Here is a 20,824-nt window from a genome sequence, read left to right on the forward strand (position 1 = left end):
TATAATGCTAATGTTACTGATAACATGGAAATAAATTTAGTGCTAACACTATACATGATACTCTCTCAGAAAGAGAAAGCCTTTTAGGCTTGCTGGAATGGTAACTGGCAAACACTTTGTGCCAAGGGAAATCACTATAGCAGTATATACAGTTACTACTTGTAAATAAATATGAAGCTTCACAACAGACAGACTAAAAACCTGCTCTGTGGTATAAGAAGAAAATTAAGGCATGCCACCTTTAACTTAATAATTGAGCAGAGAAGTAATTTACCCAATCCCTCAGAAGCTGGTTTACAAAATAAAAGCATAAGTAATTATTGGGTAACAGCAGGCTAATAAAGAAGTCAGCAAAATACTTGTAAAATAAAAAGGATTACAAGAGATATAATGTACCACCTCTATGTGGGTAGGAAAATGTTCTTTTATCTTTCAGAACATCAGAAAGTGTTGGTACCAGCTGAAGAGCAACTGAAGAAAAAAACATGGTTCTACTGTCACAAGTTGCGTTTTGTGTTCTAAGTTTGTTTTATCTTGTCTGGAGCACATCTATTGCAAACATCGTTGTTGTGTATTGTCTTTTAAATGAAAGAACATTCTAAGTAAAGCAGTAGCATGAGCTAGGAAAAAAACTGTTCAGCAAGAGAAAGGGAAAGAAAGAGGATTGGGCCCAATCAAATAGCAACTCTAGGAAAACTTAGTGAAAGGACAGTAAATTACTGTCGTAATTATTTAAGCTAGGTAAATGCTAACAATGTCTCCACAGGTGAACAAAAATGGACTGGAAGGCAACCATGGGGCCATTTCTGCTGCCACTCCTGCTACCCCATGAAGCCTGAGGAAGGAAGCAAGGAGTGTGCCATGTAAAAAGAACTGGAAGTGGGTTAGCAATCCCCTTTCACTGGGTTTGCTTTTCTTTAATTACCAGACTAATGAAATATTTAGCTTTTGCAGAACTTGCACACTAACCGTGAAAGGGGTTGGCCAGAGGTAACAATAAATCTGCAAGTGAAGCACAGGCAAGTGAGACATCAGAAAATTTGGATAAATCATAAACAGATGCTCACATCAATAAGTAAACTAGTAACCTCACCATTGTAATAATAGCCGACTGCCCAGTCACCCACTGGTGCCAGGTGCCTGAAGCCTTAGAAGGCCTTGAGAATACCTGGAGAGAATTATGGAATTACATGGGATTCCCCATTAATAATGAAAGACACTCTTAAGCTGTAGTCCTCTTAGGGGGACGGTATTTGCAATCAATGCAGCCAGTGTCCAAGTTACGTCTAAAGGGGGACTGCTGCAGACTGACGGCCAAGGAGGATACAAGGCAGAACCACCTGACACTGTCCTGCCCTGAACAGATTCCAGTCTCAGAGCCCAGCCTGATAATAATAGGACCAATGCTGCCAGTCCTCACCTCGGTAATGTTTTATACCTACTGGGTCGAGAGACACACCCTGTCCGAAGGGGTAAATAAGCCATGTGAATGGTTGGGCCCCATATGGGAAATAATATTACCAGCCTAACAAACCAAATTGGAGAGCGCCTCATTCACCAGAGGTGGGGATTAGTTGATAACATTGCAGGGTGGTTTGGTGCTGGTAACTCAGTCAGCAACACCTACATCCTAGCACATCAGGCAGAGAAACACAACTGTATCAAATCAAGAATAGCAGATGTAGTAATATCAAATGCCAGTGGAGAACTGGATACTAGCAAGGCTGGTTGGTTAATCTTAAACAGCCTAAAGGATTTATCATGCTCTGTGTCCACCTTGCTAGAAATAACTTAGTACGCGGTCCAGAATTAATCAGGTTATTGATAAATGGTACCAAATAAAGGAGCTGGAAGATAAATGTTAAAGAATGGGGCAAGCTCTAGATATTACCGCACAAGTAATTGTAACAGACTTCTTGGATGGTCAAGTCCACCCAGCCCTTACTGCCAGGTGTGACACTGAGCGGATCAAGTGTGACTACAGGGCTTTGGGAGTACGGGTGAAGGAGTTTGGAGCACAGGTGGTATTCTCTTCGATCCTTCCTGTCAAAGGTAGGGGCCTGGGCAGAGAGAGGTGCATCCTGGAGGTGAACGTCTGGCTGCGAAGATGGTGTCGCCAGGAGGGATTTGGCTTCCTTGATCACGGGGTGCTCTTCCAGGAAGGACTGCTTGGCGGAGATGGAGTTCACCTTTCCAGGAGCGGGAAGGCCTTGTTTGGACACAGACTGGCTAACCTTGTGAGGAGGGCTTTAAACTAGGTTCAACGGGGACAGGTGAGCAAAGCCCACAGGTAAGTGCTGAATGTGCGGGACTGGGAGATGGGTTGGAAATGGGGGGGACTACGGCCTATAATGGCAAGGAGAAAGGAGGGTCAGGGCACAACAGGGAGGCAAGATCAAATCAGTATCTTAGATGCCTATATACAAATGCAAGAAGTATGGGTAATAAGCAGGAAGAACTGGAACTGCTAACCAATAAATACAACTATGATATCATTGGTATTACAGAAACCTGGTGGGATGGGACGCATGATTGGAATGTTGGTATGGAAGGGTACGGCTTGCTCAGGAAGGACAGACAGGGAAAAAAGGGAGGAGGGGTTGCCTTGTATATTAAAAATGTACACACTTGGACTGAAGTGGAGATGAACGTAGGAGATAGCTGTGTAGAGAGTCTCTGGGTTAAGCTAAAAGGGGTAAAAAATGAGGGTGATATCATGGTAGGAGTCTACTACAGGCCACCTAGCCAGGTGGAAGAGGTGGATGAGGCCTTTTTAAACAATTAACAAAACTATCCAAAGCCTAAGATTTGGTGGTGATGGTGGACTTCAACTATCCAGACATATGTTGGGAAACTAACACAGCGGGGCACGGGCTACCCAATAAGTTTCTGGACTGCATTGGAGACAACTTTCTGTTTCAGAAGGTTGAAAAAGCTACCAGAGGAGAAGCTGTTCTGGATTTGGTTTTAACAAATAGAGAGGAACTAGTTGAGAACTTGAAAGTGGAAGACAGTATAGGGGACAGTGATCACGAAATAATAGAGTTCATGATCTTAAGGAAAGGTAGAAGGGAGACCAGCACAATTGAGATAATGGATTTCAGGAAGCCAGATTTTGATAAGCTCAGAGGGTATGTCTACACTACCCCGCTAGTTCGAACTAGCGGGGTAATGTATGCATACCGCACTTGCTAATGAAGCCCGGGATTTGAATTTCCCGGGCTTCCTTAGCATAAACGGGGAGCCGCCATTTTTAAATCCCCGCTGCTTCGAACCCCGTGCAGCGCGGCTACACGGGGCTCGAACTAGGTAGTTCGGACTAGGTTCCTATTCCGAACTACCGTTACTCCTCGTGAAACGAGGTGTACCGGTAGTTCGGAATAGGCACCCTAGTCCGAACTACCTAGTTCGAGCCCCGTGTAGCCGCGCTGCACGGGGTTCGAAGCAGCGGGGATTTAAAAATGGTGGCTCCCCGCTTATGCTAACGAAGCCCGGGAAATTCAAATCCCGGGCTTCATTAGCAAGTGCGGTATGCATACATTACCCCGCTAGTTCGAACTAGCGGGGTAGTGTAGACATACCCAGAGAACTTGTAGGTAAGGTCCCATGGGAAGGAAGACTGAAGGGAAAAACAACTGAGGAGAGTTGGAAGTATTTCAAAGGGACGTTGTTAAGGGCCCAAAAGCAAACAATTCCGCTGTGTAGGAAAGATAGAAAATATGGCAAAAGACCAGCTTGGCTTAACAAGGAGATCTTGCATGATCTCAAAATAAAAAAGGAGTCATATAAAAAATGGAAACTAGGACAACTAACAAAGGAGGAATATAGGCAAGCAACACGGGAATGCAGGGGCAAGATTAGAAAGGCAAAGGCACAAAATGAGATCAAACTAGCTACAGGCATAAAGGGAAACAAGAAGACCATTTATAAATACATTAAAAGCAAGAGGAAGACCAAGGACAGGGTAGGCCCACTGCTTAGTAAGGAGGGAGAAGCAGTAACAGGAAACTTGGAAATGGCAGAGATGCTCAATGACTTCTTTGTTTCGGTCTTCACCGAGAAGTCTGGAGGTGTGCCTAACGTAGTGAATACAAGCAGAGAGAGGGTAAGTTTAGAAGACAGGATACACAAAGAACAAGTTAAAAATCACTTAGGAAAGTTAGATGTCAGCAAGTCACCAGGTCCTGATGAAATGCATCCCAGGATACTCAAGGAGCTGATAGAGGAGGTATCTGAGCCTTTAGCTATGATCTTTGAAAAATCATGGCAGACAGGGGAGATTCCAGAAGACTGGAAAAGGGCAAATATTGTGCCCATCTATAAAAAGGGGAATAAGAACAACCCAGGAAACTACAGACTGGTCAGTTTAACGTCTGTCCCAGGGAAGATAATGGAGCAGGTAATTAAGGAAATCATATGCAAACACTTGGAAGGTAATAAAGTGATAGGGAATAGCCAGCATGGGTTTGTGAAGAACAAGTCATGCCAAACTAATCTGATAGCTTTCTTTGATAGGATAACGAGCCTTGTGGATAAGGGAGAAGCGGTGGATGTTATATACCTAGACTTTAGTAAGGCATTTGATACGGTCTCGCATGATATTCTTATTGATAAACTAGGCAAATATAACTTAGATAGGGCCACGATAAGGTGGGTGCATAATTGGCTGGATAACCGTAGTTAGAGAGTTGTTGTTAACGATGCTAAATCCTGCTGGAAAAGGATAACAAGTGGAGTTCCTCAAGGGTCTGTTTTGGGACCCGTACTGTTCAATATCTTCATCAATGATGTAGATATTGGGATAGAGAGTACGCTTATTAAGTTTGCAGATGATACCAAACTGGGTGGGGTTGCAACTTCTTTGGAGGATAGGGACATAATTCAAAATGTCCTTAGCAAGTTAGAGAAATGGTCAGAGGTAAACAGGATGAGGTTTAATAAACAGAAATGCAAAGTGCTCCACTTAGGAAGGAACAATCAGTTCCATACATACAAGATGGGAAGCGACTGTCTAGGAAGGAGCATGGCGGAAAGGGATCTAGGGTTCATAGTGGACCACAAGTTGAATATGAGTCAACAGTGTGATGCTGCTGCAAAAAAAGCAAATATGATTCTAGGTTGTATCAACAGGTGTGTTGTAAGCAAAACTCGTGAAGTCATTCTGCCGCTCTACTCTGCACTAGTTAGGCCTCAGCTGGAGTACTGTGTCCAGTTCTGGGCGCCACATTTCAAGAAAGATGTGGAGAAATTGGAAAGGGTACAGAGAAGAGCGACAAGAATGATTAAAGGTTTAGAGAACATGACCTATGAAGCCAGGCTTCATGAACTGGGCTTGTTTAGTTTGGAAAAAAGAAGATTAAGGGGGGACATGATAGCGGTTTTCAAATATCTAAAAGGGTGTCACAAGGAGGAAGGAGAAAATTTGTTCCTCTTGGTTACTGAGGACAGGACAAGGAGTAATGGGCTTAAAGTGCAGCAGGGGAGGTTTATATTGGACATTAGGAAAAAATTCCTAACTGTCAGGGTGGTCAAATATTGGAATAAATTGCCAAGGGAGGTGGTGGAATCTCCCTCTCTGGAGATATTTAAGAACAGGTTAGATAGACATCTGTCAGGGATGGTGTAGACGGAGCTTGGTCCTGCCTTGAGGGCGGGGGGCTGGACTCGATGACCTCTTGAGGTCCCTTCCAGTCCTATTATTCTATGATTCTATGATTCTTATGGAAGTGGTAAGATCCCATCTCCTCAACACTCCTCTGTGGGAATGGGGAAACTGAGAATCCATGAGAGCTCAAGGCTAATATGAACAGGCCATAGCATAGTATTTAACATTCTAGCACCATTGGGCATCCCTCATATACAATGGGCTAGAATGTTAACCTCCCTACCTGTGCAGAGGGAGGGACATATCACAAAGGGTATGTCTACACTATAAAGTTATTTCGAACTAACGTTAGTTAGTTCGAAATAACTTTGATAGGCTCTACACTAGCACTCCGCTAGTTCGAACTTAATTTGAACTAGCGGAGCGCTTAGTTCGAACTAGGTAAACCTCATTTCACGAGGACTAATGCCTAGTTCGAACTTACTAGTTCGAACTAAGGGCTCTGTAGCCCTTTAGTTCGAACTAGTGGGAGGCTAGCCCTTCCCAGCTTGCCCTGCTGGCCACTCTGGCCAAGACCAGGGAAACTCTACTGCCCCCCTCCCGGCCCCGGAGCCCTTAAAGGGCCACGGGCTGGCTACACAGTTTGTGCCAGTTGCAAGGCTGCCAGCACCGTGCTAGCAGACCCTGCACCTGACACTCCATGAACCAGCCACCCGATGCCCCCCAGCCCTCCCCCTCTTCCCGGGACCAGCCTGGCGGCTCCCAGGAGCCTGCCCGGGGCCGCAAGAGGAGGGCGCCCGCGTGGTCTAGTGCGGAGATCATGGACCTCATCCAGGTTTGGGGGGAAGCCTCCAATGTCCACAATCTCCACACTAGCCACAGGAACGCGGCCGTCTACGGCTGCATGGCTGCCAGCCTGGCCGCCAGAGGCCACCACCGCAGCAGGGAGCAGGTCCGCTGCAAAATAAAGGACCTGCGGCAGTCCTACTCCCGGGCCTGCCTGCCAGAGGCCGACCCGGAGGCCTGCCCCCACTTTCTGGCTCTGGACCGCATCCTGCGGGCTCACGCCGTCCCTGCCCCCACGGTGGTCATTGACCCCGGGGCGGAGGGACCACTCAGTGACACCGAGGAGGAGGAGCTGGAGGACACCGAGAGCCAGGAGCCTGCCGGCAGCCTGCCCAGAATCCAGGACCCCCGAGGAACCCCACAGAGCCGATCGCCTGTGTCATCAGAGGCCGGGGAGGCCTCCACATGTGAGTACCATCATGCTCCCCTTAGGTGTATGGGGGGTTGGGGGGAGAGGGAGCCCAGGGACCGTGCGCCTGGCCCTTGCCCACCATGGAGCTGCAGCTGGGTGTCATGCAGGGGCCCTGGCCTTGCAGAGGGGGGCTGGGTTTCACCCACCTGGGCCCCAGGGAGAATTGACCGCTGCTCTTGTTTCACCACAGCCGCAGCACCTGGGCCTGCAGGGCGCACCACCCCGCCTGCAGCAGCCACCCGCGCCCGGGCCAGCAGGAGAGCCAGGAACCAGGAGGAATACCAGCAGTGGCACCTCCGCTTCCTGGATCACCAGCTCCGCACCCAGGACCACTGGGTCCAGGAGGACCTTTGGCTGCACCAGCGGAGCTTGGAGGCGCTGGAGGAGCAGGGCCGTGCCCTCAGAGGCTACCTCCAGAGCCTCCTCGACCGGTTCCCGCTTCCTCCTGCTCCTGCTCCCCCTGCTCCTGCTTCCTCCGCAGCCCCCGTCCCTCCTGCCCCAACCTCCACACCCATTCCCCCCCCGACACTCCCTCACCTGCAGTGTTGCAAGATGGGAGAGGCAGCCGGACCCCCACCCCTGAGCTTTCCTTTCCCTTCCTCCCTTCCACCCCCTTCCAGCTCCCTCGTCACAGGTTTCCCCCTCCCCTCTCTCACCCTCACTCCTCCATCCCCCCACCCCACTTATGTTAAATAAAAAGAGATGTTGTCTTTATTTGACATTAGGAAGAGTGGTTAGGAAGGGGAAGGTTGGGAGGGTGGAAGAAGGCCCCAATGGGGCATGCAGGGAGAATTCAGTCGTCCTCCTCCTCCACCAGCAAGCTCTCCCGCAGGGCTTCCCGGATCCGGACAGCCCCCCCGGTAGGCTTCCCAGACAGCGGCAGTGCAGGGCTGAGCATAGTGGCCAGCCATGCAGTCAGCCTCAGCCATCCAGGCTGGCAGGAAAGCCTCCCCCTTTCTCTCACACAAATTGTGCAGCACAGAACATGCTGCCACTACAGGGGGTATATTGTGCTCGGCGAGGTCCAGACGGGTGAGGAGGCATCGAAAGCAGACTTTCAGTCGCCCGAAGGCCCCCTCCACCACAATGTGGGCCCTGGTCAGCCTGGCATTGAAGGCCTGGCGGGAGGGATTGAGGTGCCCCGTGTAGGGGCTATTTTCCCCTTTTCACACCTTCCCTTTTTCTAAAGGCAATGGTATGCAGGAAGGGTGCGGCTGGTTTCTCCCGAGGACTACTGCAGCCCATTATAGCAAGAGCTGCCTGGCCAAACTTTTTACTGGGGGGGAGCAGTTTTTTTTTCTAACAATACCCTGGGAATGGATTTGGGTGTTGTTTTGACAAATTATGTGGGTGTGTTGATTACAACATTCCCACTGGTACTGGTGCTCTACGGATGATTCCAGAGTAAGCTAAAAACATTAAATTATTGTATTTAACCTGAAAGGTTCATGAACCCTGAGGTTAAGAGGAAGGACTGTAGGATAAAAATTTCTGAGGTACGCTATGATATTTGGTAAGAACCCCTATTCTAAATTTGGAGTCTGGGATTGGCACACAAACACAGTACATAATGGTTAACGCCCCCACACCTAGCACAGGATGGGAGACAGGACAAGACACATTCAATGGTGCTAGGAACAAATGTGCCATTGTCAAGTACTCCTAATGTCTCTGCTTTAATCCCCAGATGGACCACATCCTGCAGAGATACCTTCTTGAAGCTGACAGACTTATTGACTTGACACATAATTGATAATTGATGTCTGCTTTGTTTAAATACTTGTTTTATTGGAAATACTATGTAAGTTTATATTATTGATCTTATTTTGCCTCACAATTAGCACCTATCCAGGGGTCCAGATCTTACCTCCCCCCCCCCCATCACTTTAATCTGCCCATTGAGCATCCTATATAATTAGTTGTAACTTATTGTTTGGCAGCATTCATTGAGCTCTAACAAGCAACATGACACTCTGACAGCGCTGCGTGTGTAGTAAACTCTCTTGCTTGCTTCACATACGGTGTGCAGGTTCTGTTCCTTCACTACCAAGCATCTGTGTGTGTATGTTGTTTCTTGTACACTAAACGTTTTTGAATGGTAACTGATTTGTATTTGTTTCTTGTAAATTGAGATGGCAGGCACTACCAACAAATACACAAGCAGCGTAATCATTTGCTTATAGGCATGTAAGACCCCTAATTTCAGCATTGTTTCCTAGGGAAAATACACGTAATGAAACACTGCAGAACCAATCATAGAGATATATATTACTGGTCTGGTTCCCATTTTCAAAGTGTTACCTCAAAGCGTCCCATTTTTAAATTGCTCCCTTCTGGGCTTCTTTGATAGCCCTGTTACCTGGCTGCACAAAATCAGTAGCCAAGTGGCCAGGGCTGGCCCAAGTCCTTTTGGCGCCCTAGGCGCAGGTTTGCGGCGCTGCCCCCGGGCGCACGGTGCATGCACGGGCCCGACTGTGGAGCGCGAGCCCGCCACCCTAGGGTGCATGAGCCTGTCCCAGGGGTGCATGGTGCGTGCGTGGGCCAGCCTGGCTGCAGGTGCACAGCCCAGGACCTGCTCCTGAGGCGCATGGCACATACGCGGGCCGGCCACAGTCGCTGGTGTGCAGCCCGGGGCCCATGGCGCATGCGCTGCCCAGCCCGGCCTGGCCACAGCTGCTGGCATGCGTGCTGGGCTGTGCAGGGCCCCACGACCATGAGAGGAAGGTTGCTGCTGGCCGGCGCCATGGGGCCGGCGCTGCGGGAGCTGGGCGCATGGCACCTGATGGCAGCTATACAGGATACCGCGAGCCCCTTACAGCTGCCATCAGGCGCCCCCCCCATTGGTTGGTGCCCCAGGCAGCTGCCCGGCTAGCCCATGCCTGAGTCCGGCCCTGCAAGTGGCCTGCCTCAACACTCCACCCCGAGCAAATTGTTCACTCTTAGCTTCACAAAGGCTATACAATATACAACACACAGTTATGGCCATGGGAATATTATCCACATTGAAGTCTAACCTGCCATTAAGGCATCACCAGCATGCCTTTAATTTTCCAAAAGCACCTTCTACTGTCATCCAGCACCTACTCAGCCAGTTGTTGAACTGTTCCTTACTGCTACCAAGGTTTCCAAGGTAAGGTTTCATATAAGGGATATGCTGGGTCTCGCAGGATCAGTATGGGCATTTCAACATTTCCCCACTGTAATCTTCTGATCTGGAAAGAAAGCCCCCACTTGTAGCTGTCAGTGTTCCTGAATATGTGTGTGCCATGCACTTTCCCAGACCACCTTTTGTTGATGTCAGTGAAATGCCGCAGTGGTCCACAAGTGCCTGCAACACCATGAAGAAGTACTTCTTTCCATTGATGTACTCAATTAAAACCAAGGAGCTACGTCTAGACTGGCATGATTTTCCGCAAATGCATGTAACAGAAAAGTTTTCCGTTAAAAGCATTTGCGGATAAGAGCGTCTAGATTGGCACGGACGCTTTTCTGCAAAAGCACTTTTTGCGGAAAAGCGTCCGTGCCAATCCAGACACACTTTTCTGCAAAAAAGCCCTGATCGCCATTTTCATGATCAGGGCTTTTTTGCGCAAAACAAATCTGAGCTGTCTACATTGGCCCTTTTGCGCAAAAGCTTTGCACAAAAGGGACTTTTGCCCGAATGGGAGCAGCATAGTATTTCCGCAAGAAGCACTGATTTCAAACAGTAGGAAGTCAGTGTTCTTGCAGAAATTCAAGCAGCCAGTGTAGACAGCTGGCAAGTTTTTCCACAAAAGCAGCTGATTTTGTGGAAAAACTTGCCAGTCTAGACGCAGCCAGGTAGTCTGGTGTCAAAAATGGAATATGTGCATTCTATCACCCATCCACAGTCAGGGAAGCCAATTTCTGCAAAACTTTGCACATTTGCATTAAGGCAGTCAAACTCCAAACTGAATTGTGATGAACTGCTTTCATGAAATACCTGTTCCAGCTCCAACCTCTCAATTCAGTTATTGGTGCTTGCACATCATTGACAGCTGCTATCAAAGATTTGATCCATACCCAGGCAAAGATGCCCCTAAAGTCAATGACTCCTTATAGAGTTCACAATCAGGCTTAGGAGAGCAGTGCAGGGTCTTTTTTTAGGAAAGCAGTGCAAGGGTTTTTTTCCTGAAAGAAACAGATTGATTCCAAAGGACATCAATCCAGCCTTTGTATAACACTGGACTTTCCAGTAGGAGGCTAACTTTCGCCTCGTGATTAAATTGAGAAAATTAGATGAGATATAGGCAATCTTACATAATCATATAAAAAAACAAATCTAGGCAGCACATGGAAACATCTGTTTTTTTCCTATAGAAAGAGTGATCACACATTCACATCTGTATATCAGTCAGTAATTAGCAGTAGTCTGTGTTGAGCTTCATTTCTGCATCTGGGAATACAGCAACATCACAGCCACTGAAAATAAAGACAAGGAGCAACAGCAAAGAGGACTTGCATTAAGCAACAATGTTTTCATTAAGTAGGTAGTATAGAGACTCCATCAAATATTTTAATCCCATAAAGGGAGAGCACAGTTGACAAAAGTTTTTTTTTTATAAAGTTGTCCCTCTTTCACCCAAAGGTGTGTGTATACTTGTACACAAATAGTGTACATATTTAAGCACAATGATTTTTTTTCCATTAACAAAATATTTTGTGACTAGAAATCTTGAATCCCCTTTGGTCTTTCAGCTGCTCTTCTTGCATGAATCTGCTATTGGCACCACAGATCTCTGGGATGGGACATATTTGTCCAAGCCCCTAGACCAAAATTGAGTGGGGGAGGGTGTAGGTTCCAGACATATTTTATCTATCAGGAACATTAGAGATTACAGGGTTCTCTCTGGTTTGAGAACATCTGTGTGAAATTACGTATACACAAGTAGTCTTAACAAAAACAAGATTATTCAAAATACATAGGTAATAGAATTAAAAAGAACAATAACAAAAATGGTTTGCTTATCTCTACATTCTTATGTCTCAGAAGATGAACTAGATACATTTTCAGTTTAGTTACACAGAAAAACAAGACAAATAATTAGCTGGCATTCCTTGAAAATAACCCCTTTCAGGAACTCTCTATTTAGCCTGGTAGTACTGGTTGCTTTTCAGAGAATAACTCTTCTTGCTTTGAGTTCTCTCTTATCAAACCCTCATTTCAACCCTGATCCGGGATTGGTAACCCTTGTTTTTCAATTCCATTGTCTTCAGTCACTTTGTAAAAGGGTTGCTGTCCCATTGCTCCTGTTCCAGTCCAGCTGTGTCCCAGTTTGGTGTAATGAGGGAGTTGGAGCTGTCCCTGGAATATAAATGAGAGACAGTAGTGCACTGAAACCCAGAAGAGTAGAGCTGGGATGAGGCTAACCCCAAGGTAGCAAGTGGTAAAAGTTCCCTAGTTGTGAGGCAGAGTCAGGTCAGGCTGGTGAAAGCTAAGGGCAATTTGGGGACAGGCTGGGGGAAGAGTCACTTTACAATTTACCCATCCCAGAGAGCCACAGCCAAAGAAAGCAGAAGGGATATGCCTCCTTGGCTCTCAGACTGAGAGAGCTGAAGTTGAAAGGATGAAGAAGAGGGAATAATAGAGGGGTAAGAACTGGAACCAAACCTGAGGAATGAAGCTAAGTGGGCATGTGGTGAGAGTTGCTGGAGCGGCACTTGGTGTTGGTGGACGGTTGGCAATTCTGGAGTAGTTGTGGGAATTCTTTCAATAAATTAACCCCACACGGGCTATTTATGTGTGGAGTGTCTGAGTGGGATATTTCTGGGAATCACATAAGGGAAAAAAAGATGTGCTGTGGCCTGCCACTAGAGGGTGTTTCAGGAGGGGCTGCTGTTTGAAATTTTGATGGAGAATGTGAATAGGTGATAGGCCCCTGGGAAGAGGGGTACTGCAGTGGGGAACCTGCTGGCAGAGACTCCAAGAGGTGGTTTGCTTTCCAATAGGGTTTAGACTTGCTGTTTTCTTTTGGAGATGTACCTTTGTAACAGATTAAAAGCTGTCTTTCCAAGGCTTAATGACCTACCTCAGCTATTACCTTTCACAGGCCACTCCTCGGCTGGTTGAACCTAGTTTCAGTCAGGCCTCTTGTTCATCCTGCCTAGACAACTCTCTTTGGCCAAGCAATATGAATTATGACCAGGTACCCCCTCCCTCACTTATCATAACATTATTTAATGTCACCCCGAGGTTCTTCCTCCGCACATTGTTGGGCCTCCTGGACAGTGACCAGGAACAAGTGCAGTGCCCAAGTTCTCTTGAATACAGTTTCTAAGGGAGTGCAATGAAATAGGAAAAGGAGACCAGTAATGTAACTGGCTGGATGCACGGCTAGGATTATTCAGCACCTGGTCTCCTGGGTGCTCTTAAAAAGACTGAGCCTCCGCTTCTGAGTAAACAGAAGTTCCAAAGACCGAATACTTTAGGCAAGGGCTATCATTTCATTATTAATTTTATAGTTTCCATAGAAACAAATTGGCAAGAAGACTTGGTTGGAAAATTTCCATCAAAACAGAATATTAACATGAAATAAAAAAAATTTTCATGAAAATTGACTTTTTCCTGACCTTTTATAGAATAGCTTGATTATAAACTCTCACTCCTACAAGTAATCTCTAGTACAGCTAATTGTCTTGTCCCCTTGACTTTGGTGGAAGTAGGGTATGTCTACACTTGCACTCTCTTTCGAGAGAGGGATGCAAATGAAGACATTCAAAATTGCAAATGAAGCCGGGATTTAAATATCCTGCACTTCATTTGCATATTCACATTATGGCGCTATTTCAAAATAACAGACGCTGTTAAGACACAGTTATTTTGAGAGAAAACCCTTCTCTCAAAATAATCCTTATTCCTCATACAATGAGGTTTTCCAGTTATTTCAAGAGAAGTGTTTTCTCTCGAAATAACCGCTTCTTAACAGCGTCTGTTATTTCGAAATAGCGCCATAACGCGAATATGCAAATGAAGCATGGGATATTTAAATCCCGGCTTCATTTGCAATTTCGAATGTCTTCATTTGCATCCCTCTCTCGAAAGAGAGTGCAAGTGTAGACATACCTGTAGATTGCTGACTATGGGTTAGTAGAACTGGATGCAAAGAGTTTATAGGACATTTATGTGCAGACTATGTAAAGCAATATTAAGTGAATATAACCCTTATGAAAGGTGCAGCTATCTACTGCTTATACAACAGATCTGGCTTAGGCACTGACAGGAAAAGTTTTGCTGTGCCCGGGTGAGATCACCTCAACTCTGTCTTTGAGGTTGAAGCTTGACATAGAGGGACTATCTTTTGAAGTGAGACTGAGGTTCGTTTGTCATGCCTATTCTACTTTTTGCTTCTTTATTGAGGCAGCCAAGAAGTATGCCTATTATTGCAGCTGTGGTGGTGGTCTTTCTGTGACGAAGACACCAACAATGTATCTTGCTCAAGCCACCAAAACCTTGTCTGGTGTTAATCCATTAGTTGCTACTGACCTGGGCTGAATTTGGACTAGGGGCTAGAGGTTTAAAAAAAGATTCCTTGTGCCCATTCCATGCTTTTCAGCTAGGCAACACCATGGTCTTCTAATTAATATGTGAGCCAGTGGGATAGTATCTGCATTTAATAAATGCTTTAGATATAAATATTCACTTTTAAGAATTGCTGCTGCCAGATTTGCAGTTTCGGGAAGAAAAAGAAGAGATTGCCACTAACATACGCTCAGCTTTTAAATTTGTATTCCCAAATGAAAATCAATTATAAGAATCCTGGAAAATGTTTCAGTCCCTTTCTTGAACAATAATCTAATCCTGAAGACTGCTCTTTGATTCCCTTCTGTAATATTTTGGGTTTTTTCCTCTTCTTGTTTTATTTTACTTGTTCCCACAGACAGCTTCAAATGACCTCAAGAACACAGGGCAGCTAAAAAGATTGCTTAAACTTCTTAATACTTTTAATCCTTACTTGTTATAATTTGATTACTGAGACAGATTTTTCTCTGTGGGCCTCATATTAAATCACTTTCAAGTTGAAACAAACCAGAAATCCTTTTAACTTAATAGAACTAGGATTCAATACAAGCTACTCAGATGTAGCACAAAGTGTAGCATGTTGCATCCTATTCTTCCTGGTTTTTAAATAAAAGGCTACATGTGAATTTACCTTTACAGTATAGTTATATTAAAATATTGGTAGGGATAGTGGTAGTTTTTGGAGGGTTTGACATATTTGCTAATAATGCACTGTTTTTTGGTTATATCTTTTCTATTGTAACAAAAGAACATGTCCCTAAAATGTTCTGCATTCAGGGTACTCATTTCTGCACCGATTAAACATACTTTCTATTTCGCTAGAGCAGCAGTGCTACTGAGTATACAGCGTCATGTAGAAATGATTGATTTCTTATTCACCAGGGTGAAAATGATAAACCAGCATCATCTGGAATTCAGCAATAACAGAGCTCGTTGTGAAATCAGGTATTTTGTCATTGTGAAATGTGTTTCCAAGGAAATTCGTGCAAAAGGTTTAACATGGAAAACTGTCTGAGACTGTGTATGTTGCCCATGCAGTCTGACCAATAACAACAATGGGCAAGCCCATCTTGCTTCACTCTGTAGCCATTCAAGTGTTGTGGGCTTGCAAAGTCAGCTCAAATTAAAACCTTACTTGGTTTCCATTCGGCAGCAAGGAGGGGAAAAGGTCTCCAAAAGGAAAAAACAATGAACACTCAAGGGAAAAACACAATTTTCATTGTTCAATTTTTGGGGAAGAGCAATGCAATAAAACAGCGTGGGGGCATCAGAGGGGGAAGAGAAGGGAATTAATCCAGTAGATTAGCTATACTTTATCAATATGAAGGCATGCATCCCTTTTGCCCTGCCCTGGCCTGCCTATTTATCCCCTTAGCTTGCCTTGTGTCTGTCCACTCTTGCAATATAAGCCCAGACTGCAGAAGGAGGATCAGCTTGCTACCATGAGCAGCAGCTCTAAAGTTCAGCTGTTTAAAATCTGTTTGGAGATAACATATTAAAAATTGGCATCCAAAGTATCTTCTCCTTTTGAGGAGCCTTTGAAACTGTGAAATAAATAATTAGTGTTTGACGGTAGCATGTGAGTTTTGTAATAATAAATACCAAGAACTTTATCTAAACATATTAACAAATGGCCTTAAGGTCACATGTATCCCCAGCCATAGGTGATGACAACACTAATACTAAATACCTTTCCTATAGCTAGTAGCATCTGCATGTGCAGGATACACTAAAGGAAGTGTGCACAATAGAGCATCGGACTTACACCCAAATCCTGTGTGCTCACTTTGTGCAGCTAGGCCTTTGTGACTGTTCAAAACACTATTGATTTCAATGGAATGCTGTGCAGGGATCTGCCACAGGTGTTAGTGATGCTGTCTACAGTTGCAAGAGAACCACAGACTCCTGACGACCCGAATTCAAATCTGGATTGGAGAAAAATCCTTTGACCTTTAAAATGCATTATTAAAAATGGGCTCAAATCAAACCCCTTTACCTGAAACCTTTGAACTTTAGGGATGATCAAATCCAGATTCAGTCTTTGCTGATATTTATATATCTATAAACATACACATGTGATGAGTAGAGATCTGAAACCATTTAAAATAATGATTTATTTTTAAAAGAGATTTCCATTCACATGCAAGTTATGAACACAAAATCAACAAAAACGTCTTAGTACATGACAAACTTTTTGCCTGCATTCTTATATGTGAAAAAAAGCCAAATACATCCCTTTGAAAATTTGCAAAAGTAAAAATTGTTTCCAGGTTGAAAGCTTTTATGCCAAGTTTAATCTGCAACCTAAAACTTTAAAATAAAGATTTATAATGAAAATTACAATCCCTTAAATTTAATAGCATTAGTGGGTGTTGCTGTAATTTATGCAATAGGTTTAAGTTGTAGCAGGCTTCAGGGTGTCAGTGATTGGAAAACCAGATGATGGATTAACCATCTGATGTGTTTATAGACTCAATCTTGCAGAACTTTCATTTGCAAAACTCCCATTAAAGTCAATGGGAATCTTATCTAGGTAGCAAGACAGAGGATTGTGAGTTATATTACATATCTGAACAAGGGAAACTACCTTAGGAATGTCTTTAATTGCATTTGGTATGTGTATTTACAAATTATTTTACCAAATATTTGTATTTCTGTAATAGACTTTACTTGGTTTCTGAGTGCTAACATTAGAGACCTGATTTACCACTGCCTTGCCCTTTATGTCATCTTTTTATTCATACAAAAAGAGGATGTAAAATGGTATAGTGGTATTTTACACCTACTTTGAGCTGTTACATGTTGTGAAACAATGCAAGACAATGGAGAATGATGCCCAGAATCTGGAGTAGGTGAAGGAGACTGGGAATATCTATACTGCAGTGTAAACCTGAGCTTCAGTCAGACTCAGGGCAAACCCCGCTTGCTTCCACACTGCAAATTGTGCTAACCCAGAGCTTGAACTCAGGGTCCCAGGAATCTAGAGGGCTGGAGAGTCTGAGCTTTGGCCAAGGCAGAACTGAAGATTTGGTCCCTATTGCTTTGCTTTGCTTTTAATATGGCTTCAGCTTGACTTGATCCCAGAAGTCAGCCAAATGTATCCCACAGTTCCTTGAGGTAACTTCCTTAATCCTCCATTGGCAATGCACTCTATTGCCGACAGAAGGCACATTCCCTTTGCAGAGCAGAGCAGAGCAGCTCAGGTCAGCATTAACCCATTCTCTTCTGCTCACTGATCTGCAAGCACACTGCCCGAGAGCCTCCAGGGTTTGCAGTGGAGACAGATCCCATCAAGCCATTTGCACTATTCTAACTTCAGTTAACAAGACTGTGTCAAGAGGCGTCTGAGGACCTGAGTACCGCCTTCACAAGATGTGGTGATTCACTTTAGAACTGTTACATTTTATCTCCTTCAGAATCCACATGCATTAGTTCTGTGCTCCTCCACAGAGCTGCTTAATAAACAACAACCCTCTGTTTCAGGACTCTCAACTTGTATTTCCTGCTGTTCTTCAGGAACTCAACCCCCGGGCTCAATGTACCACCCTGGACCATTCCAAAAGGAAGTGTTCCCTTAATGAAGTTACAGCCAATGCTCCTAGGAGGGCAGATCAGCAGGTCCAGGACCAGAAAGAGAGGGGTAACAGATGAACAATGACATGCTGACAGGTGGGGAGTGAGGGTGAGGCACAGTACCCAGGTGGAGGACAGTGTTTCAGTGAAGGAGCTGGCACTTGCAAAGCAGTTCCTGGAACAGGAATCGTGGCCAAGGGAGGAGGACACAGCTCAATAAGGAGAAATGTTCCAGCAGCTCCTGTCTATAATGGCTGTAAAAGCACCAGCCACTGCTGCTTCTCCTACATCGTGGCACAGTTGATTCAGCAACATCAGCTCAGCAGCTGCTTGGATGACTCCATGCCAAGGCAGCCCCTGCATTCAGGACTGATGAGTGACTGGGCAGGGCAGCTAAAACCTATACAGCCTTTCTTCTTCTGCTCCTCCTCTCCCCGGTGGAAATCTCCATCCCTCTCACATACTGTAAAGAAAGGAAAGGAGAACGTGGGGCCAGAGAACATGCAGTGATAGGGGGATTGTGTTGAGAGCTAACTATTTCCTGCCCAAGGTTGTGTGGTTTACTGTTTTAAGCCCTGTTTACTTACATATAAAGTAGGTTATGTTTTCAAAACAGTTTATTGCCATCAGTGTATCATATCATACAATCACTGGAGATAATAAAGCTAAAAACCTGGTAAGAGGTAATTAAGCATCACAAATCAAACAGTATTCCTCTAGTTACCTAGGGATAGCACTTCTATTTTCAATAAATTCCCTCTTCCAGGGCAGCTGCCCTGCCCCCACCCCAACTACAAACAAATTCATTTTCATCATTTCATTCTGACTTACACTGCATGACAATCAAGACGATGCCCTCCCAAACATGCCCCCGCAGGCACATTCTTACACATAGTAGTCCCGTCACCCTCTTTCCCCCGTTTCATGTAAGTCCATAATGTGAGCACACAAAGCAACCAGCTCCCACAGTGGTCGTTGCACTTTTTCTGGCTGAGGATGTCAATCCAGTGTCCCCTTGTTATCATATGTCCATCTATGGGAGATGGCTCACCGGTGGCTTTGGCAAAGGTTGTGAAGAGTGCAGTGAGCCACAGTGTTGGGTACAACATTACTTACACAGGCATTCAAATGGGTTTGTAAAAACCTCAAACATGATTTTAATCTGCCCGAAGCATATTCAGGAAGCATCCTACACTTTCAGCAAGTATAATTTTTGCCAGGGCCTTCTGAAATCAGGGTATGGTTTTATAAGCCAAGGGACAAGAGAGGATGTGGGAATCTCCAAGAACAAATGTGGGCAAAGTAACACCAATTATGCCAATGTCATTTGGTGGGAAGAGTGTTCTGGCCTGTCCATTTATGTAGATTCCCAAGCAGCAAAAAGCCTTCTGTCATTGTGAACTTTTCCTGAACAGCCAATCACTGACATTCATAAATCTGCCTCCATCATCCACTAGTGCCTGCATAACAATGGATTATCACTCTGTGGTTTATGCACTGATGTGCTCCTTGAAGAGGGCAAATGAAGGGCATATGAGTCCCATCAATAACACTGCCATAGTTAGGATTTCTTTAGTGCCAGCCACCTTAGGCTAAACTACCCACCTGGTTTGCTTGGTGTCTTCTGCTACCACTTTATCCACAATTGACTTTCCAGCTCCCAATTGCTTGGCAATGGAGCTGTAACAGTCTGGGGTAGCCAGCCTCTAGACAGTTACTGCAACCTGATTCTGGACTGATGTGGTTGTGTCTCTTACTCTGGAGGGTCAGGGCAAGATGCTCTCAAAACTCCAGAAATGTTGCTTTGTTTGTACGAAAATGCTGGACTCATGACTGGTAATCTCTGGTCTGTATAATGATGTGCTCTCACCAGTCAGTGCTTGTAGTCCTGCACAAGATGTAACAGTCTACACCGGGGGGATCAGTGGCTATGCAGCCTACTGAGCAATTCTGGCAATGAGAATCTGCCATGCCAAGTCTTCTTTCTCTACTGCCTCCTGCAGATCCATCAGGAAATCAGGACAGAAAACACTGCCAATGTCCTCCAGCTCCTGGCAGATGCTTTGCCAGTTTCCTGACATGGGAATGAAAGAGAAAGCAACAGATATTCATAAAAAGGTGCCTCTTCCATGTTTCTAGCTTTGGTAGCAGGCAGCATACAGGCCAGATGGCTCAGCAGGCTGTGTTGGTGGGCAGTTCAAACTTCCTGGAATGGGTGGGGTTGGCAGCAGAATTCTAAGGCTAAAATAGCACATTGCAGGGACTGGGGGAAGGGGGAGGGAATGTTAGGCATGCTGGGATATGGTTATTTTGACTCAGATCAGTGCACTGCAGTATGGATGCCAGAGTCCTAGATTTGAGTACAGGTCAGAAAATTCTTAACCTAAGGTTAAATTGTAGTGTAGATGCTCAAGCCCAGAATTCCCTGACAGGGGTCAGCTAACCTTAATCACACTAACTCCAGGCTTACATTGCTGGGTGGACATGTGTTGCTGGCTGAGCAGTCCCACCATAGTTTGAACTCTGGGAAAAGGGAACAAAAATCTCTGCCCAGAAGGATATGCATCATTATGCTGCTTGTAATTTCTAAACATAAGTAATACATCCCCAAACTCTTTAGCTTGGCTTAGCCATAAAGAACATATAGAGCATGAACACTATAACAGCTTCTATTACTTTGGAGAACCTAACCCTGTAACTGATTTGTGTGTGTATGTTTACCTGCTTTAACCTTGTAAATAACTCTCATTTCTTTTTCCTTGTTAATAAGCCTTTAGTTTGCTTATAACAGGGTTGACTACAAGCATTGTCTTTGGTGAGAGATCTAAGGTACAACTGAACTGGGCTAAGT

The 20,824-nt window shown here is 45.1% G+C and overlaps 1 long non-coding RNA gene across 5 annotated transcripts in view; it reads left to right on the plus strand.

Annotated features, from left to right (window-relative positions):
* The window catches only part of LOC142827878 (uncharacterized), an 81,548-nt gene that overhangs the window by 41,292 nt on the left and 19,432 nt on the right, over window positions 1-20,824 (plus strand). The window contains exons 4-5 of one of the 5 annotated variants that reach the window (XR_012902669.1): window positions 15,283-15,345; window positions 19,977-20,162. This is a non-coding gene — a long non-coding RNA (uncharacterized LOC142827878). Of the gene's footprint in view, window positions 1-766; window positions 3,108-15,282; window positions 18,926-19,976; window positions 20,163-20,824 lie in introns of those variants that run through there. The other 4 variants (XR_012902668.1, XR_012902666.1, XR_012902665.1 and 1 more) reach the window with 4 other exon arrangements.

Source organism: Pelodiscus sinensis, chromosome 3 (genome assembly GCF_049634645.1).
Source record: "Pelodiscus sinensis isolate JC-2024 chromosome 3, ASM4963464v1, whole genome shotgun sequence".
Classification (NCBI taxonomy): Eukaryota; Metazoa; Chordata; order Testudines; family Trionychidae; genus Pelodiscus; species Pelodiscus sinensis.